General features: G+C 42.4%; 1 pseudogene; it reads right to left on the bottom strand.

Annotated features, from left to right (window-relative positions):
* Nucleotides 1–62: 62 nt before the first annotated feature.
* On the bottom strand, nt 63–25,550 carry LOC114299343 (PTI1-like tyrosine-protein kinase At3g15890; annotated as a pseudogene).
* Nucleotides 25,551–27,262: the final 1,712 nt, after the last annotated feature.

Raw genomic sequence — 27,262 nt, 5'->3', positions numbered from 1 at the left:
ATATTGTGTGCTTTTTCATATCATCATCACACATCAAGAGCACAACATACTCTTTCTTCCTCTCACCCATGTTTGGCAATTCTTCTGTCTCCATATCGGTTATAAGGGTTTTGCATCATTTGCACATCCATGGCACCAAAAACCCCAGCACTACTTTCATCATAAGGAGAACCACCACCATTTTCATCATCACTAGCCTGGTCTTTTGCCATTAAGCCTTCCTCATATCTGATACTTTCAATTCTCAGTTGCATTTCCTCGCTTCTCGGATCATACCTGTGGAAAAGTGGTTTGGAAATAATCTTTAGATCATGGGGGACGCTCGTAATCCTCAAATAGACACCTGAACAGAAATGAAGACTCTGGTCGGGGAGTGCCGAAATTAGCACTCTGACAGACAAGTCAGTCTCTACTCTCTCTGGATTACTTGTATTTTAAGTTAAGCATACTAGTTCTTACATATCTTTTCCCTTACTGATGATCCTGTATTTATATTACTCTCTTTCTTGGGCCTCGGGACTGGGCCCGTTTTCAATTTGCCATATAATTATTTATTCGGCTTCATTTGCAGCAAAACGCTTCTCACTCGGCCCCTTACTCAATCGGCTATCTGGCCGAATAGGGCAGGGTTTAAATTACGGCACGGGGTCGAATGAAATATATTTGTTTCGACCCAAGTCCAACCATTCGGCCTCTTTATAACTCCCAATATTCGGCCCCCATAATTGCCCCACAAGCACTTCACTTATGACAGTTAGCTGGAGTGTTTGGTTTTGGACTTCGAAAGGTCAGAGCCGAAATTCGGCGGCTAACCTCATTTCAACGCGGATGTCAGAGCACACACCTCTCGGTTATCATTTCAACTTCCTGCCCCTTCGTACACCTCCATTTATTATGATTTAAAATCTTGTCGTCTTCTCGAACACGCACATTTTGGACGCTTAAAGTTTTTGAACTGCCTTCCGACTCGTCTCTGCAACTCCCATTCGTCCTCCATTGTCTTCTCCGTCTCTTGTAAGTCTCCTTCCTCTCTACTTTCTCTCTGCTTTGATTCTTTTTTCCTGGTTAGCCCTTAGTTTAGCACACTCCTATAAGCTGATCGAAATGGCAAAGCATCTGAAAGACCTCCTCTCTGCAGATCGAATTTCTGGCTTTCGATGCCATTTTTCTATCCCTGATGATGTCCGTCTGTCGCTTGTGACAGACGACACTCTCAATATGTTGAGGGACGATGAAAGCACAATCGTTTTCCCTCTCTTATCGATTGCGGATGGTGGAATCCATTTCCCGCTTCATCCATTCCTTAGGGTTGTCCTTCACTATTGGGATCTAATCCCCTCTCAACCTATTGTCAATTTTTTTAGAATTGTAATGGGGATTATAGAGCTAAACCGTCGCCTTAGGATTAACCTCGGCATACCTGCTATTCGGCACTGTTACGCCTTGGCGAAGTCTTCTGGTCGGCATGGACGCTATTTCCTTAGGGCTAAGGACACCAACCATCAACTAGTGATTATGCTCTCCAGCTCTGGAAAGCGAATCGGTGACGTTATGGTTGTTGTCCAAGGCAATTGGGAATTCGGCGAAGGCGAGGATCACCTTGATCCTATTCCTAGACGGAGGGGCAAACCAGGTGTCCGTATAGCTTCTTGTGTTTATTTTTTGTTGTATTTATAAAGCTTCATTTTTTAGACCTCATGGTTTTGCTTGTGCAGGAAACGATTTGAAGAAAGTCCTTACATCAACCGATGACGCCGTTCTTTCAGAAATCAAAGTTGCACTCAAATACTTCGGCCATCTGAGTCTTCAGAAACAGGGGAGGGCGGCCCATGTTCTACTTCGCTACGAACCGACATATACGACTTTCTCGGTGGCAGAAAACATCCTTATTTCGAAGGGTGAAGAGTTTCTTACCGCTCTTATCTTGACCGACTTCAAAAACCTGTGGCAAGTTGGTTTCGAGGGGTCCGATTCAGAGCGGGCGGAAGTATCTGAGGTTGCTGAATGAGACCAGTCCGAAGAGGAAGTAGACGAAGCTTTAAAATTGGCCTTTGAGCAAGCCGGCCTCAACTCAGCCAACCCTCCGTGCACTTCAGGCCGAGGGGACCTGTTTGACGACATTTTTAATGATTTAGAGGACTTTCCCGGCACATTCCCCGTGGACATGGCTTTGTTAAGCCTCACGCAACTTGCAAAAAAGAGGAACGCAGAAAGGTTGGCTGCGTGGCGAAGAGCTGAGGCCATTCGATCTGAAGTGCCACCTACCGCCGAATCTCAGCCCTCCCTGCCTGTTGTCGAATCTCAGCCCCCCTTACCCGTTATTGAGGAAACGGGCCAAAACCGATCGGCTGAGTCCGAGGTGGTTGTTCAGGCTGATCGAGATGCCGAGCAAAGGGCAAACAAGCGTCCTGCCGAGGTCGAGGCCGGCTCAGAAGAAAACTGTGCCGACAAATGGCCTTGTTTAGAGGAATCGGATGTGATTGTGCCTTTTGTCATTCAACCGAAGATAAAGAACACGCTGATCTCCTCTGATCCTTCGGCAATTAAAGACCCTGCCGTCGCACTCAGCATGGCAGCGTCCATCGCATTGGCGGTTGACAAGGCGGTTTTCCGGGCAGAGCCTGATCTGCTGGCGATAGCACTAGCCGCTCAATCGACTCTCCTGGTATATACCTTGACCTTGTCTTTCTCTTTTATGCAAATATTGTTTTGGTTTTAATTTCCTGTTTCACAGACGGTCGGGAGAATAGCCGAGATAGGTCGTCGCCAGCACGACGCCGTCGAACGACTTGGTCGTTTACAAATGGAAGTAGAGGGCCAAAGGAGCAGGGCCGAATTCGAGGCGGCGAGGGCGAAAATGGAAAGCGCCAGGGCCGAGGCCGAGATGGAGAGGGCGTGTAATGCGAATCAACTGAGATCGACCGCCGAGAAGAGGATAGACGCGAGCGAAGACAGGCTCAAGTTGGCCCAAGAGGCGAACTCCAAACTGGAGGCTGAGTTAGAAGAAATAAAGAAGGTGAAGGAAGCAGCCAACTCGGAGGCTTCCAAGGCATTCGAGGCTGGGAAAAGTGCTTCTTTCGCCGACTATGTGGAAGAAGTCCCCAAATTTGAAAATTGGGGATTCAAACACGGCTGGCTCAAAGCCCTTGCTACTGCTGATGTGACGTTGGCTATGCTGATTCCATACGAGCAAGTGGATCTTGAGCCGCTGGAGTTTGACTCCGATGACTAATTTGGGCGACACTTGTTTTTGTTTTAGGATTTCGAATGTATTTTTACAGCTTTTCATTTAGTAGTTTTCATGTATTACTACAGTCATAGTTTTTTTGCTAGGCATTTTTATGCGAACTTATAGCTTTTTGTTTAGTAGTTTTCGTATGTAAAATGGCTACAATTTGTGCCCAATTTACTAATGAAAATTTCCTCTTTACTTTGCTATTATTTGTGCTAAATTTATTGATGAATGGTATTGCTTTCAATTGTAAAATGGCTACCTTTTGTTTTCAATACCAAGTATCATAATTCATGGAATGGTTGCGGCATAAATCGATCGGCATTCGGTTTAGGTACTTGGCCGATCAGATTAATAAATCTGCCCTTGCCCCAGCTAGTGCATGAGATTCAGAAGCCGAATAGGACTAGTTCATGGAATGGCTGCGGCATAAATCGATCGGCATTGGGTTTAGATACTTGGCCAATCAAATTAATAAATCTGCCCTTGCCCCAGCCAGTGCATGAGCTTCAGAAGCCGAATAGGACTAGTTCATGGAATGGCTACGGCATAAGTCGATCGGCATTGGGTTTAGATACTTGGCCGATCAGATTAATAAATCTGCCCTTGCCCCAGCCAGTGCATGAGCTTCAGAAGCCGAATAGGACTAGTTCATGGAATGGCTACGGCATAAATTGATCGGCATTGGGTTTAGATACTTGGCTAATCAGATTAATAAATCTGCCCTTGCCCCAGCCAGTGCATGAGCTTCAGAAGCCGAATAGGACTGGTTCATAGAATGGCTGCAGCATAAGTCGATTGGCATTGGGTTTAGATACTTGGCCGATCAGATTAATAAATCTGCCCTTGCCCCAGCCAGTGCATGAGCTTCAGAAGCCGAATAGGACTAGTTCATGAAATGATCCGATCGACATCTGGCTTTTGACGTTTAGCATTAATGACATCGCCTCGGGGGCGCTGCATACATTAAGAATAAATAGGGTGAGTTCGTGCCAGTGATGCCACTTATTCTTATTCAGACTCGATTTAAACTAGCCTGTGATAAGTGCGAATGTCAAACAGACTATTCTTCAACAGCAGAGGAGAAGGACGAACATTGGCTGAGCTAGACACTGTAATGAATCACAGCAGCGAGCCTATACGCACGGGAGGAACGACATCCAAGGAACGGGAAAAACATCCGTCCCCAGGTCGTCGAAGCAGATCACTCCGAAAAGAAAAACAGCAACGGGGAAGCTCCCCACGACGGCAACCGAGAAACGAGCCCGGCGCGACGCCATAGCCATTGAGTTTTCAGTTTTTGTGGGGAATAAATCGATGACAGAGGCGGATTCCATCGTTAACGATCCAGGTGTAGCAGTCGAGTTCGCTCGACAGATCTTTCCACCAGAAGTCCAGCAGTCGATGGTTGGACGACAAGATTTCGAAGTATTTCGAGAAGGCATCCATGGGGCGGTGAAGGGGTTGTACACCGCTTATAAAGTCAGCATGCGTCTGCGTGCCGCGCGACAGGAAATAGAGAAGAAAGACGAACGAATCTGTAATTTGGAGGCTCGCGCGGAGAAGGCCGAGCGTAAGCTTAGGGAGCTTACAAAGGCTCAAGCCACCAGGCCGCATGCGGCGGATCAATCTAACCCGGTCATGGAGGAGAGAGTGACCCAACAACTGTTAAGTCACACCATTGCCGACTGAGATACCGCAAGCATGTTTGTCGTAGAAAATGCGAGGACCATGGGTTATGAACAAGGCTTCCATGCGGGCCGGAAGGTCGGGATCGACAAAGCCAAAGAGAAACTTGCAGAGGAGGTCTGCCGATGCGAGAACCAGGGCTTTAGGCACGGTTGAATCAAGGCACTTCAAGCCACGGAGGCTCTTCGAGCAGAGGGTATTGATTCGGCGTTGCCGCTGTACCAACGCGGTTACTTTCCCTTTTCCGCCTTTGAAGTCGAAAAGAGTGACGATGAGGGAGATGCCATATAAAAGTAGACATTGTGGGCATTGTAATGCAAAATTTATGTAATTTTTAGCTAATTGAATAATAGTACATTTTCTATTTCAAGTGTTTTCAAGTGTTAGCATACTTTTTGATTGTATTAGTATACTCCATTTCAATCGACTGATCTAAGGATACATTTATTTTGAATGTTCACATGTTTCAACCTGCGTTTATACGACATGTTTTATTTTATTTTGAATGTTTGATGTCTCAGTCTTCGTTTATAGGGCTTCCCCCATTTTACGTTTATATGGTGTCACGCACTAATCGTGATATTCACGAAGGGCGCTCCAAATCTGGAGACTTAATCGGCCCAAAGGTCTTGCGCCGATGGGGCTCCAAATCCAGAGACTGGCTAATCGTGATATCCACGAAGGGCGCTCCGAATCTGGAGGTTTTATCTGCCCAAAGGCGTCATGCACCAATGGGGCTCCGAATTCGGAGACTTAGTTCGGCCAATCGTGATATCTACGAAGGGCGCTCCGAATCTGGAGGCTTTATCAGCCCATAGGCGTCATGTGCCGATGGGGCTTCGAATTTGGAGACTTAGTTCGGCCAATCGTGATATCCACGAAGGGCACTTCGAATCCGGAGGCTTTATCAGCCCAAAGGCGTCATGCGCCGATGGGGTTCCGAATTCGGAGACTTAGTTCGGCCAATCGTGATATGCATGAAGGGTGCTCCGAATTTGGTGGCTTTATTGGCCCAAAGGCGTTATGTGTCGATGGGCCTCTGAATTCGGAGACTTAGTTTGGCCAATCGTGATATCTACGAAGGGCGCTCCAAATCCGGAGGCTTTATCAGCCCAAAAGCGACATGCGTCGATGGGGCTCCGAATTCGGATACTTAGTTTGGCCAATCATGATATCCAAGAAGGGGGCTCCGAATCTGGTGGCTTTATTAGCCCAAAGGCATCATGCGCCGATACGGCTCCAAATTCGGAAACATAGTTTGGCCAATCATGATATCCACAAAGGATGCTCAGAATCTGGAGGCTTTATCGGCCCAAAGGCAACATGCGCCGATGGGGCTCCAAATTCGGAGACTTAGTTTGGCCAATCGTGATATCCACAAAGGGCGCTCTGAATCTGGAGGCTTTATCGGAACACTATTGAACTGATTTTGGCCCCGTTTGGTAAAGCTGTGGGTGATTATAACTTATAGCCTAACAGCTTATAGCTGTGAACTTAAGCTGATTTTTGACTTATAAATTAAGTTTCTCCTCCCATACTCAAAGAATAAGTTGATTTTTAACTTACAAAAAGCTATAAGCTGTATTGTTAAGCTGAACCAAACACATCAAAATAACTTAAATTAAGCTAAAAGCTGAAATAAGCTAGAAATAAACCCTACCAAACAGGGCCTTTGTAGTAAGTAAACAGGGATCTTTACATTACAAAAGTAGAGAGTGTACATGGTGAACCATTCAAAACTAGTATCATTCCCCACAAGTCGGGTTCAATGATAGAATTTACGTAAGTGCGTTGAATTTCAAGGCCGCGGCAGACTCCTTCCGGACATGTCTTTGAGCCAATATGCCCCTACTTCTACGATCAAATCGACCTGATAGGGGCCGTCCCAGTTAGGACCCAATTTTCCATCAGCCAGTTTCCTGACAGCTGGAAGTACTTTCTTCAGGACCAATTCTCCTGGTGTGTAGTGGCGCAGCTGAACGCGTTGATTGAACGACTTCGCAAGATGTTGTTGGTATCATGCCATGGACGCAAGGGCGCGGTCTCTTCGTTCTTCGATCAGAATCAGATCCAAAGCCAACATCATGTCGTTTCGACCTATATCAAAAACTTGCGATTTCAGGGTTGGATGACCGATCTCTAGGGGTATGATCGCATGGGTTCCAAAGCATAAAGCAAACGACGTTTCTCCAGTAGATCGCCTCGGCGTAGTTCGATGAGCCCATAATACACTCGACAATTCTTCGACCCATTTTCCTTTAGCTTTCTCCAGCCTCTTCTTGATGCCATCCAAGATATATTTGTTCGAGGCTTCGGCTTGACCATTTCTTTGGGGGTAAGCCGGCGTGGAAAAGTAAGGCCGGATACCATACTTGCTGCACAGCTCTCGGTAGACGCCACAATCAAACTGGGTGCCGTTGTCTGAGATAAGAGCTCTTGGAATGCCGAATCATGTTATGATATTTCTCCATACAAAGTGCTTAACATTAGCATCTCGAATGTGCATTAATGCCTCCGCTTCGACCCATTTTACGAAGTAATCTGTCGCGACGATCAAGTATCGCTTGTTCCCTAGGGCCCTCGGCAATGGTCCTACGATATCAAGTCCCCACTAGGCGAACAACCAGGGACTGGTAATAGAGCTTAACTCTTCAGCAGGCAAATGGGTTAACGAGGAGAACTTCTGGCACTGTTCACCTTTTTTCACATAGCATTCAGCATCAGATCTCATTGTCGGCCAATAATACCCCTGTGTTATAGCTCGATGGGCCAAAGAGCGCCTGCCAAAATGTGCGCCACAACTGCCTTCATGTATTTCAGTCAGAAGCTCTTCGACTTTGTCCGGATGCACGCATTCTAGGTATGGACCAGAAAGGGATTTTTTTATAAAGCTTTCCTTGCGGATCCAAGTAGTAACGCAGGGCTTTGTTTCGCAGCTTGTGCGCTTCTTTCTTGTCCTCTGGGAGCCATTCAGAAGACAGGAATGTAGCAATGGGATCCATCCAACTCGGTCCAGATTCTATGACATTTACCTGGATTTCCTCTGAAGGACCAATGCTTGGCTCCGGGATGAAACCCACCTCGATGGTCCGTTTAATCTCTGAGTTAATGGCGGAGGCTAGGCAAGCCAGGGCATCTGTGTGTGTGTTCTGATCACGCGTTATCTGATTCAATTCATGATGGTCAAATTTTGCCAGCAGGGAGTTAGCCATTTTCATGTAAGCCGCCATACGACTATTTCTTGCCGTGTACTCCCCTTTTAGCTGATTGATCACCAATTTTGAATCGCAAAATACAAGCAGATGTTGAGCACCCAGAAGATGTGCATTCCGCAAACCGGTTAGAAGGGTTTCATATTCGGCTTCGTTGTTTGACGCTTCGAAGCCAAGTTTGACGGCCTGCTCAATTATTACGCCGTCGGGAGCCATGATTACTACTCCGGCTCCACTACCCCGCTGATTCGACGATCTATCACAGTACAGTTGCCAAATGTCCCCAACAAAAATTCTCTAGTTCGGCTTAGGTCGAATTTCATCAGACTTAAAGTCGGCAAGACCCCCGGTGAATTCGGCAACAAAATCAGCAAGCACCTGTCCCTTGATTGAGGTTCTAGGTAGAAACTGAATGTCGTACTGGTCGAGTTCAAGAGCCCACTTTGAGACGTGTCCCAATGCTTCTGCACTACGTAGTACTGATCGGAGGGGGTAATTTGTTAGCACCCCGATGTTGTGCCCCTGGAAATAATGCATTAGCTTTCTTGCCACCATGACTAGGGCTAGGATGAGTTTTTCTAGCGGAAGGTAGTGTGTTTTGGCGTCAACCATTACCTTGCTTACATAGTATACTGGCTGCTGCTCCCCCAGCTCTTCCTTTATCAGTACGACACTGATGGCCCGGTCAGAAACTGCCAGATACAAAATGAGCGGGTCACCTGCCGAAGGTGTTGTCAAGAGTGGCACTGATTGGAGGTAGGTCTTAAGGCCGTTGAAAGCGGTTTCGCACTCGGAGGACCATTCGAAAGCCTTGCCCTGCTGTAGTGTATGAAAGAATTGTCAGCAGCGATTTGTGGACCGACTGATGAACCTGTTGAGTGGGGCGGCCATCCCCATCAACTTTTGAACCTCTTTCACTGAACAAGGGGAGCCGAGTTCCAAGATTGTTGTGATTTGCCTCGGGTTAGCTTCGATTCCTCGATGGTTGACAATGTAACCCAAGAATTTGCCAGAGTCAATCCCAAACGCACATTTTGAAGCGTTCAGCTTCATTTTGTATTTGCGTAAAATGCCGAATGTCTCCTCCAGATCGGCTAGATGGGTTTGCTCTTCTTTGGACTTGACCACCATGTCATCAATGTACACTTCCATAGTCTGGACGAGTTGCTCCTTGAACATGGCAGTGACCAGTCTTTGGTAAGTTGCCCCTGCATTCTTCAGCCCAAAAGGCATAACCTTATAGTAGTAGGTTCCTCTTGGGGTAAGGAATGCAGTTTTGTCTTGGTCATCCAGATGCATGGCGATTTGATGGTAACCTCTGTAAGCATCGAGGAAGCTCATACGGTGATGGCGTGCCGTCGCATCTACAAGTTGGTCAATTCTGGGTAGGGGAAAACAATCCTTGGGGCAGGCTTTGTTTAGGTCTGTGAAATCAACGCACACTCGCCAAGTCCCATTTTTGTTCTTCACAACCATAGTATTGGAGAGCCACATAGGGTAGGTAACTTCCCTGATTGCCCCGGTGTCAAGCAACCTGTCAACCTCTTCAACAACGGCGGCAATGTGCTCCGCGGCTAACCGCCGGCTTTTCAGAATGATCGGCTTGCATTTGGGGTCAACATTCAAACGGTGCTGCGAAACAGATGGATCTATACCCAGCATCTCATACGGAGTCCATGCAAAGACATCAAGGTTGCTGAGTATGAAGGAAATCAACTGCTGTCTGTCGGCTTGATTCAGGGAAGCGCCGACCATGAAGAACCCGTCTGGGTTTCCGTTGATTTTAACTCGATCTAGGGCTTCTGTGGCTTTTTCACTTGGGAGCCGCCCAACATCATCGAAGCTCTCCTGATCCGGCACCTCAATAGAATTCACTTGAAACTCTTTTGGCGTCTTTCCAGCAAGGAGATAGCATGCTTGTGCCGACTTCTGTGAGCCACAGATCTGCTCAATGTCGCGCTCTGTCAGGAAGCGTAGCAGCTAATGATAGGTGCTTGGCATGGCCTGCATAGAATGCAACCAAGTTCACCCCATGATGAGATTATACGGTGATGGTAGCTTGACGACCAAGAATTCCACATCCACTGTTCGGGAGCCCGCTCGAACGGGTAGTGTGATTTTCCCCAACAGATATTCTGGATTGGCGTTGAAGCCGAATAGTGGATAGGGAGCCAGAGAGAGGTCCAATTCAGAGAGGCCTAGTTTGGTGAATGTCTTATAATACATAACTTCCGATGTGCTCCCTGGGTCAATGAGTACGCGCTCAACGGTGAATCGGTTTACATGCAACTTAATTACTAAGGGATCAATGTGGAGAAGTGTCACTCTGGCCAAATCTGAATCATCAAAACTAATGCTTGCAGCTTCATGGGGCCGTTTTGCCGGAGTGAGTTGATTTTGAGGGTTGGGATTCGACTAAATCGCATGCACTGCAGATGACATTAGCAGGCTGTATATCATGTGGATCACGCCGAGCGGAGGGGAATCATGTCTTAAAGTTATTGCTTTGGTTGAGTTGCCTTTTTGGACGTACTGTTGTAGCCTACCATCTTGTACCAATTCCTCTAGGTAATCCTTCAATGCATAACAACTCTCAGTATCATGGTCGTGGTCTTTGTGATACTCGCACTGTCCATGTGTCAAGAGGTCCCACCATTTTGGACGGCCATTTGAAGAACGGAAGGTGTTGGACTTTGGACATAACCGCACTGATTGGTTCTGTCAACTCCATATATTTCTTGTTGGCACACCTTGTGTGCCTGCTATCAACTTGTAGCTGTTCATTTGCTCGGTGGGAGCATTGGTCGCTTGATCGGCGAGAATCCCGTCTCTTATCTCGTTTAGCCTGATGCCATGGTTCAGGGCTTTGAGGTGGTACAGAATTTAACGGCTGAGCAATTTCAGTAGGAGCCGTCTTGTTGGTCACATTTCCGGCTTTTACCCGCAAGGCATCATCCTCCACTTTACAGTATTCTTCAACTTTCTCCATCAACGATCAGACTGTTTTGAGGGGCCGTCTGGTCAAAGAGCCGCGGAGGGCTCTGTCGGAATGCAGCCCTATCTTGAAGGCGGTAATGGCCATGGAGTCATTGCAAGCATCATCTACCAGATTAAAACATTCCCAATACCGCGACGAATACGCATGAAGGGTTTCCCCTGGTTGAATCTGCATTGTCCAGAGGGAATCGACTTACTTTGGCTGGACTTCATTAGTTATAAACCTTGCCCTGAAGGATTTTTGGAGTCGGTGGAAGCTCTTGATCGAAGCTGGCTCCAGTTTATAATATCACCTGACAACTAGTGGTCCTAAACTGCTCGAAAATATTCTGCACATGAGAGCCTTGTCGTCTACATGCAACGTCATGGCTTGCTTGTAATGGCGGATGTGATCAGTAAGGTATGATTTACAGTCGTACAAGATGAATGACGATGCTTTAAATTTCTTGGGTAGCACTGCCCTTGCAATCCGTCGTATAAAGGGATTGTGCCGGCCTTCTTCGTCTGAACTGTTTCTTCTTCACTTATGCCTTATACGTGGATTCTCTTCAAAGGAACTGCTGGTTTTGGATCGTCCTTTCTCCTTGGGCTCCAGGGATAATGAGTCGGAGTCGCTATCAGTGTCTTGTTGTCGGGCTCGAGGTCGTCAACCACCTGCCCTCAGAGGTCGTTCCGGTTCTGGGCGGACAACTTGTTTGGACTTTCCCACTTCCAAGGCCAAATCTTGACGGAGACGTTCATTCTCAACGATCATGTTCTCCAACCTCTGTTCGTTTTGCTTTGCTTGTTCCATGATTGCTTGCATTGTCTCATGCTCTGAAGTCGAGGGTGAGGCGAAGTTCAAGGCGCGTTTGGCGGTGATAGTCTCCGGTCCAAGCATGTTTGTTGGAGTGAGGTCGTCTCTCTGTGTGGTTTCGTCAATGACTATCGGAGGGTCTTCTGTTACGCCCGTATGGATGTATTTGAGTATTCCCACATACGGCGCCAATTGTGGAGAAGTGGTTTGGAAATACTCTTCAGATCCTAGGAGACGCTCGTAATCCTCAAATAGACACTTGAAAGAAATGAACACTCCGGTCGGGGGTGCCAGAATTAGCACTCCGACAGACAAGTCAGTCTCTACTCTCTCTGGATTACTTGTATTTTAAGTTAAGCATACTAGTTCTTACATACCTTTTCCCTGACCGATGATCATGTATTTATATTACTCTCTTTCTTAGGCCTCGGGACTGGGCCCGCTTTCAATTTGCCGTATAATTATTTATTCGGCTTCGTTTGCAGCAAACCGCTTCTCACTCAGCCCCTTACTCAATCGGCTATCTGGCCGAATAGGGCAGGGTTTAAATTGCGAGATGGGGTTGAATGAAATATTTATGTTTCGACCCAAGTCCAACCATTCAGCCTCTTTATGACTCCCAATATTCGGCCCCCACAATACCCTTTCAAAAGTCCAACCATTTCTTTCATGGTAGGCCTCTTCTCAGCCTCACTTTGCACGTATAGCGCAGCCACATGAATCCCTTGTTTCAGTTGGTTTTCATCAAAATTTCCTCGAAGCTTCGGATCAACAAGTTCTTTAAACCTCCCTTTAAGTATCTGTGGCTCAGCCCATTTGGTTATTGTCCTCTTAACACCACCAGTGAGCTTTTCTATGGGCTTCCTTCCTATGAGAATCTCCAATTGAAGAATTCCAAAACTATAAACATCACAACTCTCTGAAACCTTTCCCCACATAGCATATTCTGGTGCTAGATATCCTAAGGTGCCCTTAACATAGGTAGTCATGTGGCTAACACCCTCCAGAATTAGCTTTGCAAGCCCAAAATCTGCAACAAGTGGTTCAAAATTTGAATCCAATAGCACATTACTAGCCTTTATGTCTCTGTGAATGATGTGAGGTGTCACTTCATGGTGCAAATACCTAACATATCAGATCAGATAGAAAGCATTATGTTAAATTTTAAAAACATTTCAGATTTCTACAGCTGCTTGCCCACCATGATAAAAACAAATATTTGGCACTAGTTAATAAGCTAAAAAAAGGATTATGTCATATGGCATGCTCATTTCTAGCTAAAAAGTCTACTTTAGCCACTCTAAATAGCTAATAGAAAAGCTAAAAAAATTATGAATATACCAAACAAACTAACTAATTTATTCTAGCACTAACTTTTTTATTAGTTCATTTTTAATAGATTCCCAAAGGAAGAAATATATATATATATATATGTATGTATTATTTATTATTTGTTTTCATTTCAATTTACAGTTGCTAAGATCTTGAAAAAGCTTCATGTAAACTATGGGCTCAGGAGGGAAAAACAAATCAATTGTATTTTAACAAAATGCCGTGAACTATTTTAAGTTATTTGCAAACTATATTATATATATATATATATATATATATATATATGCAGTAGACCTGTCTAAAGTTAACCGAAAATAAAATTATCATGCATGTGACTTTTATTACCAGAGAAAAAAAGTTTATTCTTCTTCTTCTTCTTCTTCTTCTTCTTCTTCTTCTTCTTCTTCTTATGTATCCAAAATATTTATGATTGTTGTTTGTCTATCTTCTTGTGTATCCAAAATATTTATGATTGTTGTTTGTCTATGAACATTAATTATTATAGGAGGAAATGGCCTTACAGAAGGCCTTGTGCAGAGCCAATAACGATATTCATTCTTCTTTTCCAATCTAAGTGGACTTGGCCAGCAAATTGGCCATGGAGATGAGAAAGCAAGCTGAGATTTGGTATGTAATCATACACAATGGGGCGTTGTTCAGCACCACCTGCACAATAACCCCTCAGCCCCAACAGGATCTTGTGCCTTGCCCTTCCTAGAACTTCAACTTCCACTGCAAATTCCATCTTTGCTTTTGAATTCATTGATTTCAACTTCTTTACTGCTATCTGCATCATGTTCATAATAAAACAAAAAAAAAAAAAAAAACACCCAATAATGATCAATAAAAGAAAATTTTATTTGCCAGGTGCGAGTTCTATTAGGTAAAATCAATGGCCAGATGATCAAGAAAATGTCTAGGAATACATAAATCGATCACAAAACACAACTCTTTCGCATGAAGTGGGTCCCACCTTTTTTGGGTCCCATATCTACATGAGGGAAAATTATTAGGTAGTTCAGGAGTATCATGGAGTGTTGTGTACGTGGTGCTCCTGACAAATGTGAGACCACACCCGGTACTTACTAAGTGAGTCATCTTTTCTCTTTCAAGTTCCAACTATCTAAAAATGGTGAGTCACCATGTCCTACCTGTAAGATTTCATGCTATGTCATTGATTTCGACCACCACGAGGGCAATGCACCATATGGTACTCTGAGAGTATCTAATAATTACACCTATGTTAGAGGATTGTATCTAATTTTGTGATTGGTTTTTGTGCAAGTAAAAGAACATAATGAGAAATGCATAGATGAATAAATATGTGAAAATCCTAAGTGATTCGTGATTAAATTAAGATTTAATTACTCCAATTCCCAATCATTCAAAACACACAATCTAAATCATCAATCCCTTACGAAAGTGATTTAGATTGCTGTTTTTGAAAAATAATAAATTGACTCAAACGATTTTTACGTGGAAAAATCACAATTGAAGCACCTTCAATTGTGATCCAAAAATCACGGGCGAAACACCACTAATCAATCCACTACGGAAGAAAGAAAGATTACAAAGATAACAAACAAATTACCTAAACACTTCCAATTTGTCTTCAAATCTTCTGTATATCTTTCACCGTAACCTTCGTCTCGGAATTGATTAGACTGAAATTGAATCTACAACTTCTATTGCCGAATCAACGACTACTCAGGGTATCAAACTCCTTTGAAACACCACGCTTGAATCTCTGGATTCCACTGAAGACAAACACTCTTGAATATAACCAATCAACCTCCTTGATATGTGCTTATCAAAACAGAAGTTTAATACTCACTTAAATCATTAAGGAAAACTCACAAAAAACTCTCAAAGAAAACCTCAGAAGAAACCGTAAGACCCTTAAAGAATATCTAGGAAAAGAAACCCTAGAGTTGAACCAACACGCGAATATATAGAAACAGAGATCGCGCGGTCCGCTCGAGCATGAGAATGAATGCTCGAGCGAGGACTTTATATCGCATGTTCCAAACCAAGGTTCACGCTCGAGCGGAAGATCACATGCTCGAGCGTACAAACACATCACCTAGTATTTTTGCAGACAGACCAAATACTGTGAGAGTGAAAACTCCGCTCGAGCGTCACTTTTCACGCTCGAGCAGGAAGACTAAAACTGAAAAATTACAACTCGATTACAAACTTAGTTTTCCATGGATTTAGATGAACAAAGGTCCTAACAATCTCCCCCATTGTCAAATCCCGAACAAAACCATTCTAAACAATTTTCCTAACAAAACCACCACAAAACCACCACCAAAGACCATGCAATTCTTGAACAATTTCTTTGAACAATCCACCTGAAAAAACAACCACACAAACCAACTAAAACTGTGGAACTGTATAAATAACCAAATATAAATAGAAGATATCTGAAAAACATAATACCCATCCATCAATAATAATGCATGCAACAAGTGTACCATCCAAAATCCTAAAATATTCCCAAAACATTCCTAAATCCACAAATAATATCCAATATGCATGCAACAAGTATAAAAGCCAAACTTACCCAAAAAAAGTATAAAAGCCAAAATTCTAACAATAATTCTGACAATATACTTATATCCACTCCCCCTTTCTGTCCGGGAGAGAACAAAAAACAAGATAAATAGTAATCCAATAAAAGAGATATGTGCAAGAAAAGAACTAGCTAAAAGCATGTCTGGGCATCAATGATCACTGAGCGAGCGGCTGAGACTGTGACGAGGACTGCATCTGAAGAAAAGATAGGATTTGAGACAAATGAGTAGAAGACTGTCCAACGAACTCCTCAATGCGCCTGGAAGAGGCCTCCAACGCAGTGAGCCGAGCATTGGCAGTAGTCTCCAGATCTGTGAGCCTGGCCTTGAAAATATCCATCCGGCCTTCAAGTCGATCAAAACGAGAAACAACAGACTGCTCAGAATGGTGGAGCTGGCCACGAATAATACGGACTGGAGGTGGCTACTTCCCCTCACCAACAGCCTCACCAGTAGCAACGGCATCAAACTCAGCCTCCTTTGCCATAGTAGCATCACCTGTACCTAGAACGTAACGACCCACACCAGTAGAAACCCCTCGAACATGAGACTGACTCTGGATGACAGTCATTTTGGTAAAAGGCCGGGAAGGTGATGCAAACTCATCCTCATCAAACGGGGGAACCTCAAACTTGGCGAGAAGCCGGTTAATAAGGCACCCGTAAGGTAGACCAAGGTTGTTACGCTCATACGCAGCAACCATCTTTTAAATGATCAAAGTGGCAACATCAATGGAGCGATGTTGAGCAATGCACTGAAGAACAAACCCTTGTTCTTGGTTGATTTCTGAGCTATGGGTGGTCACGATAATGTTGGCACACACAATGAGGTTAAGTAACCGAAACTGGGATAGGAGCTCATTTTGCTTGATTAATGAACCAGAAAGCCAAGGACGAGATGTACCACATAAAGCAGTGGCCACCTCATTGAAATCGCAAGTGGGTCTCACATGAAAAGGATAGAAGATAGGGAAGACTTTACTAATCCCTAAAAGCTCTCTAATGAGATCAGTGGTGACTGTGATTGACTTGTACTGGACCCAAGTCTTGAATGACGGACCAATGTCATCAAGACTCTCCATGTTACAATAAAATTCTCAAACCCAACTGAGATTTTGAGGACTCAAGAAAGAGAGTACCAAATCCCCACCCAAGGGATCAAAAAAGGGACGGATATGGATAGATTCAAAGGTGGTAGGTTGAACATTTCATTCGAGATGAATGGTTCGGGATGGATAGGACTCTCAAAACAATTTAGCTTTCTCAACCGAGGGAAGCTGATCGAAGTGAAAGGAAGGTCGAGAGGCAGTGGACTTCTTTCTCTTGAAAGTAGACATGACTAAACCAAGTAAAAGCCAAAAGAATAAACACACAACCCCTAATCCAAGGAAAAAAATAAACCAAAAGAGGAAAACAAAACATTAGTAGCATAGTCAAATCTATCAACATGAGTCAGGCAAAAAATGCTATAAAGCAATATGGTCAATGCATAGTAATCCAAAAAAAAATGCATCAGAGATAAGTCATGGTGAACAAGGCAGGCATAGCCAAAGAAACAAATAGACTCAATGGAAATCAGTGAAACATCCGACAGTAATAGATCTGAATCCATCTCAGTATGCCAAATACTCAATAAAACAGGACAAGATATACACTTCCAAAGAGACCCAACCAGTATGAACATGAGTAAAGGAGGAAACAAGAGTGAAAGAGAAAAAAAATACAAAAATAGACAGAAAAACAGAGGAAAAATCAAAGAGAGACATACTTTAGGTGGACAAAGACACAAAAATCACCAAAGACTACACCAAGGAAGAGCAATGTACTAAATCGCCAAGAAGCCCTAGGAGAGAGGATGACTTTTGGGGAAAAAAATGAACTGAAGAAACGAGGGAGGGAGTTTTAAACCAAACCAGTCCGCTTGAGCGGGAGTTTGAACGCTCAAGTGGGATCCAAAGCACGCGTGGATGCGCTCGAGCTCGAAAAAGGATGCTCGAGCATTAAACACACCTTCACAGAACTGCAAAACCATGCACCAAATGCTGAAAGACAGAAATTCACGCTCGAGCGTGATAGATTCCGCTCGAGCGGGGACAAAACACCACCAAATCCCAAACAAAAACATGAAGCCTGTAAACAGCGGGGAGTATAACTGGAAGACTGTAACACTGAGATGAGATTATCCATCAACTATGAAGCCTGTAAACTTGTACAGTTAAAAAAAATATATATGAACCACAAGATCATGAACAAGTCATATAAAATTTAATCAATGATCATAAGCAACAAGAGAATGCATAACACAAAAACAAACATGAGAGCTCACAAAAAAAATGTGAGTGTTTGCAATCCTTGAGAGGCCACAAAGCTAGAGTTAATCCTCGTAGTGATCAGATGGCTGGACCTTCGGCAAGTGTAACTGAACATCACAGAGAAAAGTCAAACCACTTGAAATCACAGGGTATTTGTTGAGCAAAAGCGGAGGCTCCCCCTAAATCAATGTGTCCCCTTTTTTTATCATTTTTTTTTAACTTTTCTTTCTTGTGAGAACTTACTAGTGTCATGCACGCTCAAGAGTATGGAGACCAAACCAGAGAAGAATGAAATCAAAATGATGGCCTAGTTGGTGCCTCTAAGGTAGCCTTTTCCTAATGCTCGGACTTCAATGAACTGAGGAAGAAACCATGGAAGTGAAAAATGATGGTAGATGGTTAAGAGACTCAACATCACCCATGATATACTAGTGTAGGTCAATTCCTCCAATAATGAAACAGATACACTGTTAGTGGTCCATAGAGAACTTTGATCACTTGTGCGGAAACCCCTGTAACAGTTTATCTCAAGAATGTGTTCAGAATGAGATCATGAAGTTAATGAGTATGGGCATTTAGAATGAGCTATGAACAAAGAAGAATGAGATCTTGTAAGCAGCATGAGCAGTGTTCATATAAATTTAGATGCACAGATGACAGAAATCAATGATAATGAAATTATAGCATCCAAGCACACAATAATCCAAGCACTCACACCCACTCAAAGAGCAGGTAATACCTTAGTGACTAAGCACTACACCCAAGGTCTTTCTAAGGAACTCAAACCGAAGAAGATCAAGGGGTTTTGTAAAAACGTCATCTTTTTGATGCTCAGTGGGTACATGTTCAAAAACAACAAGGCCCTCTTCTACTAACTCTCGAATAAAATGATGACGAATGTCAATGGGTTTGGTGCAAGAGTGTTGGACAGGATTTTTTGAAATGTTTATGGCACTTGTGTTATCACAGAAAAGAGTGAGAGTGCTCTGATATGTCCCATAATCATGAAGCATTTGCTTCATCCACAGCATTTGTGTACAACAACTCCCTGCAATAATGTACTCAGCCTCAACAGTCGAAAGGGAGATGGCATTTTGCTTTTTGCTATGCCAGGCAACCAAATTATTCCCAAGGTAAAAACAACCCCCGGATGTACTATTCCTATCATCAGCACACCCTGTCCAGTCGGCATCAGAAAAACCAGTAATTTCAGCTGTAGTATCAGTAGAAAACCAAACCCCATACCCCAATGTCCCATTAATATATTCAATGATGCGTTTGACCACAAGAAGATGAGACTCTTTAGGACTGGCTTGGTAACAGGCACAAGCATCTACACTGAAAGCAATATCAGGACGACTGGCTATGAGGTAAAGAAAACTCCCTATCATACTCCTATAAAGAGTAGGATCAACATCAGTACCAGAGGAATCTTTGGAAAGGTGAAGACTGGTGCTCATAGGAGTGCGTACATGTTTGGCAGACTCAAGAGTGAGCTTTGACACAAGATTTTTGGCATACTTGGTCTATGAAACAAACATACCAGAAGGAGACTATTTAATTTGAAGACCCAAGAAATAAGACAACTCTCCCATCATGCTCATCTCAAACTCATGTGTCATGTAATCCGAAAAATATTTCATAAGATGATCAGCAGTGGATCCAAACACAATATCATCAACATAAATCTGAGCAACAAGAATATGAGACTTAGTATGTTTCACAAATAAAGTCTTGTCCACACTACCACTTTGAAAGTTATTATCAAGAAGAAATGTAGTAAGTCTATCATACACAGCCCGAGGGGCTTGTTTCAACCCACACAAAGCCTTGTCTAACTTGTAGACATGGTTTGGACATTTAGGGTCCTCAAACCCTTTTGGTTGCTCAACATAAGCCTCTTCTTTCAAGTACCCATTTAAAAAGGCACTTTTCACATCCATTTGAAACAATTTGAAACCAAAAAAACATGCAACACCAAGTAAAATACGAATAGATTCGAGACGTGCAACTGGGGTAGCCTTGAGCAACCAACCTGGCTTTATTTCTAACCACAGTACCATTCTCATCAGATTTATTTTTAAAGATCCACTTGGTACCTATCATATTCATGTCGCTAGGTCTGGGAACTAGAGTCCAAACATTGTTACATTCAAATTGACATAATTCTTTATGCATAGTATTGACCCAACTATCATCTAGTAAGGCCTCTTTAATATTCTTAGGTTTAATGAATGAAACATAACACATATGAGATACCTCATCCCGAATTTGTCTTCGGGTTTTCATTCGTCTGATACACTTCCAATCAGCTGTTGAGATAGATGATTCAGTTTCACCCTTGCTAATGGTTTGAACTCAGGACTTGTGGTGACAGAAGCATCAGAAGTGGTATCACTCTATGCACTCTTTGGACTCTGACTTTCCTGAGAAGATGGTGCTATCTCAACTTCTTGTGCTTGAACCTCAGCTTCTCTCTGACTTTGTGGTTCAGTATTCAGGATTGGAGACTCACCATTTTCATCTTCATTTGTTGCTGGAGTTGGGGAACCTGTGTCATCTATAACCACATTGATCGATTCCATTAAAGAAGAAGTTCACAGGTTATAGACTCGAAAAGCCCTACTAGTGGTTGAATACCCTAGAAAAATACCTCCATCACTTCGGGAGTCAAATTCGCCCAAAGGCTCTCTATCTTTGAAAATGTAACACTTACTCCCAAAAGTTTTGAAGTATTTTACATTGGGTTTCAATACCTTCCACAATTCATATGAAGTTTGTAAAGTGTCGGGCCTTAAATACACGCGATTTATGACATAAACAATCGTATTTAGGGCTTTAGCCCAAAACTTTGGAGGAAGTTTCTTATTAAGGAGCATGACCTGAGCTATCTCATGAACAACCTTGTTCTTCCTCTCAACCACTCCATTTTGTTGTGGAGTAATAGGTGCAGAAAATTCATGCTTAATTCCATGCATATCACAAAAATTCAAAAATGAACTGTTTTCAAACTCACGACCATGATTAGTTCGGATTCTTATGATACGCCCAATGGAAACACCCTGTTCATTTTGGATTTTAAGGACTAAGGCCTGGAAAAGAATCAAACGTATCAGATTTTTTCCTTAAAAAATTTACTTACGAAAATCCAATAAAATCATCAACTGTTAAAAAAATGTATCTTTTACCTCCAATACTTTCAGTGTGAGTGGGTCCCATAAGATCCATATGAACCAATTCAAGAGGATGTTTGGTTGTAAAGCTGTTCACGTTTTTATGAGAGGCACGGGTTTGCTTCCCAAGTTGACATGGTCCACACACATAATTCAGATTCTTTCTCAATTTAGGTACTCCTCTTACAAGCTCTTTGTTGGCTATCTTAGTTAGGTCTCTGACATTCATGTGACCTAATCTTTGATGCCAAAAATCAATGTTACTTATGATGGCTGAGTGGCAAGTGAGATCATTAATAGTAACAATGCCATAGCAGTTATCAGATGTGCGAACCCTATGCAAGACATTATTTCCCTTTTTATCCAAAATTTCACATTTATTTTTTGAAAACAATACTTCATGGTGGGAATCACACATTTGACTGATGCTCAAAAGATTTGCTTTAAGACCATCAACAAGTAAAGCATTTTCAAGCTTAGGAAGACCGGCTACACTTATGGAGCCCTTACCAATGACTCTAGAAGTGCCACCATCTCCAAAGGTAACAATTCCACCTTCATATTTTTCAAGGGAGGTGAAATAGGATTTGTCACCTGACATGCGACGAGAGCACCCACTATCAAGATACCACATGTGTGAGTCACGTGCTTTTAGAGCAGTGTGAACAACTAAACAAGTCAAATAATCTTTTCTTACCCAAATCTTTTTGGTTTTAACAAAATCAGGTCTGGCGGTCTTGGTAAATGTCTTGGCGTTGTGAACACCCTCATGTATCTTGGTGTTCCGCCTAGACATGTAAGGTTGTCTTGTAACCCAAAAAGTATTCGAATTTCTACCCTTTTGAGACACCTTACCAAACAATTCAAAGCAATAAGAACGAATGTGGCCATACCTACCACAATGATGACAAATAAAAACAGGTTTTACCTCCCTTTTGTTGATCTTACCCCCTTTAGGTAGATGAAGAGAGGGATCACCCTGGTGTACCTTCAGCCTTCCCTTTGCTTGAGTCTTCAGGTCATGTGATGTAGAGGCCTGTCCCTTGTGAGCTGTCGCATTACCATAGCCTAGCCCGCTTTTGTCATAACCCATTTGTTGAGACCCGAGGATGTATTCTAATGATTTGGAACCTTTGTTCCACATGGCAATTGTGGCTCTAGCAACTCGGAGTTCTTCATCTTTATGACAAACCAACTCGTCCAATGTAGCTTGTGACATCTCAAGACTTTCAAGCTTATCTTCATATGTGGAATACACTTTCAGGAGTTCATTCCTTTCAGTTTCACAAGATAAAAGTTTCCCACATAGGTCTTGCCTGTCACTAGAATCTTGATGACATTCTACTTTGCTGTTTCAAGTTCTTCTTTTAGCTTGACATTCTCACTTTCACATGCTTTGAGCTTAAGAGTGAGTTTGTCATTGATCTTGGACAAATTCAAAGATTCATCGTAAAGCTTTTCGTAAGCTTGTTGTAGGTCATCTCCATTAATCTCGTCATTGTCTTCTGATGTTTCATCATCTTCTTTTTGCTCCTCATTCTCCTTGACCTCATCCAGTCAAGCAACTAAGGCAGGAAAGGTGATAGATGGTGGTGAAGATGAATCTCCTCTTTCATGAAATTGGCTCAGAATGTCTCATGCATCTTTAGCCTTTGTGCAATGAGCAATCCTTTGTTATTCTTCATCAGAAATTACTTCACGAATAGTAATCAGAACTCTCTGATTGCTCGGATTATTAGCACTTTCAACATCCTCTTCAATGGCTTGCCAACCTTCCAAGTCGAAAGCTCTCAGAAACGCCCGTATTCTGATCTTCCAATACAAGTAGTTACTCCCATCAAAGGTAGGAGCACGATGCAGATTCTGACCATGAGCAAATTCCACTGGCTTCGGAAGAGGTTGAGTAAACGTGGACCAAAATGCCATGAAAGCACTATCCCCGTCTTCACCGGATTTAGTTTCTTCGGGTTCTTGCTCCGACCGCTTTAATCATCCCTAGTCACTATATATACTTTCTTTCAATTCTTTTTCGATGGACATTCAAGAGCTATATGTCCAAACCCTTGGCATTCATAATACTTGACCCCTTGCCCCTTTACAATCTTCTTTTCAGTCTTTGGAGCAAGTTTTGGTGGAAAAATTTTAGGTTTATCATTACTCTTATCCTTTGAAATAGGGTCTCTGAAATTAGGCTTCTTTTTCTTTAAAAATTTCTTGAACTGTTTAGTAAACAAAGTCGTCATCTCGAACTGTAGATCAAACTCAGTTTCAGGAGTTTTTGCAGTCTCATAAGCACTAGTGAAAGCCACACTATCTTTTTGTTTTTTCTTGGAAATCTGGTGGGCTTCATAAGTCTGCAAGTTTCCAACCAACTGATCAAGCTTGACGGTATCAACATCCTGAGCCTCCTTAATAGCTGTCATTTTTTATTAGAACCTCTCAGGTAAAGACCTCAAAATCTTTTCAACAACCTTAGCTTCAGGGATTTTTTCACCGAGACGTTGAAGTTTTGACCTTTTAACAGTAGTAGTGCCCTCGTGAATTGTTTCAAGAATGTCCCAAGCCTCTTTTGCTACCTCACACGTGCAGATTTGATGAAACTCTTCAGGTGTGATGGAGCAAAAGAGGGAATTGAGAGCCTTACTGTTCCAACTCGAGTTTTGATAATCGAATGCGTCCCATTTATCAAGGGGTTTGGAAATATCGACACCATCAATGGTAACAATAGGTTCACTCCACCCATAGATCACACAGTGCCAAACTTTCTCATCGATAGATTTTAAAAATGCTCTTATATGAGCTTTCCAATAAGAATAGTTTGTACCATCAAGTAACGGAGGTCTATGGGTCGAGTTACCTTTACGAATTGAATCCATATTACCAATCACACAAAATCACACTCCTATAGTTTTGATAAAAACAACGAGTGACCTGCTCTAATACCAATTGAAAATTTTAAGTGATTTGTGATTAGATCAAGATTTAATTGCTCCAATTCCTAATCATTCAAAACACACAATCTAAATCATCAAGCACTTATGAAAGTGATTTAAATTGTTGTTTTCGAAAAATAATAAATCAACTCAAATGATTTTTACATGAAAAAATCACAATTGAAGCACCTTCAATTGTGATAAAAAAAACCATAGGTGAAACGTCACTAATCAATCCACTACTGAAGAAAGAAAGATTACAAAGATAACAAACAAATTACCCAGACGCTTCCAATTTGTCTTCAAATCTTCTGTATATCTTTCATCGCAGCCTTCGTCTCGGAATTGATTAGACTGGAGTTGAATCCACAACTTCTATTGTCGAATCAACGACTACGCAGAATATCAAACTCCTTTGAAACACCATGCTTGAATATCCGAATTCCACCGAAGGCAAACACTCTTGAATATAACCAATCAACCTCCTTGATATGTGCTTATCAAAACAGAAGTTTAACACTCACTCAATCATCAAGGAAAACTGACAAAAAAACTCTCAAAGAAAACCTCAGAAGAAACCCTAAGACCCTTAAAGAAGATCTAGGAAAAGTAACCCTAGAGTTGGACTAACACGCGAATATATAGAAACAGAGATCGCGCGGTCCGCTCGAGCGTGGGAATAGACGCTCGAGTGGGGACTCTATATCGTGTGTTCCAAACCAGGGTTCACGCTCGAGTGGAAGATCCCACGCTCGAGCGTACAAACACATCACCTAGTATTTTTGCAGACAGACCAAATACTGTGAGACTGAAAACTCCGCTCGAGCGTCACTTTTCACGCTCGAGCGGAAAGACTAAAACTGGAAAATTACAACTCGATTAGAAACTTACTTTTTCCATGGATTTAGACAAACAAAGGTTCTAACAATATGGAAACAGGATACGCAGATGAGATGAGCAGAGTAAAGAGAGCACTAACCTAAAGGCCATCCGAAGTTGTACCCCAGTAGACACTTCCAACGCGTCCTTCACCAGGTTTGTTATCCTCGCTAAATCCATTGGTAGCTACTTGCAACTCCTTGTATGTAAATATCCTCCATGTACTAGTACTGTGCACCAATTGTCATCCTATACACCAAAGATTTCCTCTTAAATTTTTAGCATGATTTAGATACATAGGTAAACATAATTAAACTCAAAAATAAATATACAGAAACAAGCAGTAGTTTTAGTATTCATGAGATTCACATACCCTTTATCGACCTTCTCAGAACCATAGCAGCTGAATGATGATCCCATAAATCCCTTACTACACCACCCCACACCACCCCACCGACCCTATGGGATTCCAATATTCAGTTTTGGCTTTTTCTTATGGGATTCCCACTCTTTAAACATGAGATCAATGTTTGCCTCTCATTTTGGTCCATTAAAATTTCACATTCATTTTAATCACAACCGACCTTGGCCGGCTTTTCTCTATATATATATATGAATTTATTAAATAGGAAAAATTAAGGGGGACGCAGTCATTAATTAATTAAAGTGAAATAATAGTAATATTAGAAGAAGGTAACAATGATTGGTTGCCTCTTGACTGCCAACCTAGTTGTGAATCATTGGGTTAACAATGATGCACTAGTTTTCTCTGCCTTGCTTTGCTTACTATGTTCTCTTTTTTTTCTTTTTTTTTATAAATAAAATTTATTCTTTGCTTATATATATATATATATCAAAGATTATTTAATTATTTGTTAAGTCCGTCGTAAAAGACCATACAATCCCACAACGGTAACTTTTCCATGGCCAGTCTCTCAAGTCTCAAATTCAATGTGAAATGTATTAATATAACGTGTGTGTATATACATATATTTTAGAGATTGGTAATACCTAAATTATATTTGAGAAGTTTTCTAGATGAGTAAGTGGAATTATAATAAATTATGTCCCACAAAAAATTACTTAACCCATTTTATGTCATGCTTTTGTTTTAGGTCTTCTTATTCATGTAATTTCATTGTACAACTTATACTATTCTTTTTATCAATAAATCTTTTATTTTTCCATTTAAAAAAAAAATCTATAAAGTTCTATGAATCAGCCTATTTAACCGTAATACTCTTATTTTATTAAAATGTGTGATTTGTGCAAAACAACCAAATTAATGTGTAAAGTAATTATTTTGACACTTTTTTAGGGTGAGATTGAGGAAAGGGTCATAACAAAGGAAACAATAATTTTGATGAAATATGTGCTATGATAGTGATGAAAAGAAGAGGGGATACGTGCTCCGCAATTATAGGAGGGTAATGTTCCCAATAAGGAAAGAAGTCGGGCCACGCCGACGGATTCTTTTCCTCGACGGCCGGTCGTTTGAGTTTGAGGAGGCGTCTGAGAGAATGGATGGGAAGTGCCAATTATCGATTGTTGAGAGGGGGAAGGGGTTATGACGGGCAGTGGTACTGAATGGCTTGGAAGCTCGCTGGATGGGGGCTAGAATGAGGTTAGCCTCTATGGAACCCAGTAGCCTAAAGTTTTGGGGCTGTCCCAGTGGGGGTAATCGGACTATAGCGGTCTGGGTACAAGGTGAGGAAAGAGAGGGGACATCGTTTCAAGTAGTGGTCGCCACAAGGAAGCAACGAAAATAAGTTTACATACATGTGTCTGCATTTGGTGATGGCTGGAAAGGGGTGGTGTTGGTTGTCGATGGCTTTGGGCTGAGCGATGCAAAGGTCTCCCGACCCATTGGATTTAGGAAGGTACCGTCCACTTCTAGGACTATGTTTTCTGCCACCGAATGTGATTCCGTAGGGGCTGTTAGCTCTGAGGTGGAGGTACATTGGTTTCAGATCTTGGATAGGTCGCTACTGGACAAGATAGGGGGGTTTGGACGGTAAAGGCTTGAGTTTCGTGACTATGTCTGACTGAGTTGGATAGTGGTGGAAGCCTTTGGAGAAGGTGGAGGTACGACTATTCGGAGACAAAGCTTTCTTATTCATTTTGTCAACCAA

The sequence above is a fragment of the Camellia sinensis genome, chromosome 12, assembly GCF_055761805.1.
Source record: "Camellia sinensis isolate YWXY chromosome 12, ASM5576180v1, whole genome shotgun sequence".
NCBI lineage: Eukaryota > Viridiplantae > Streptophyta > Magnoliopsida > Ericales > Theaceae > Camellia > Camellia sinensis.
This window is presented reverse-complemented; position numbering and strand designations above follow the sequence as displayed.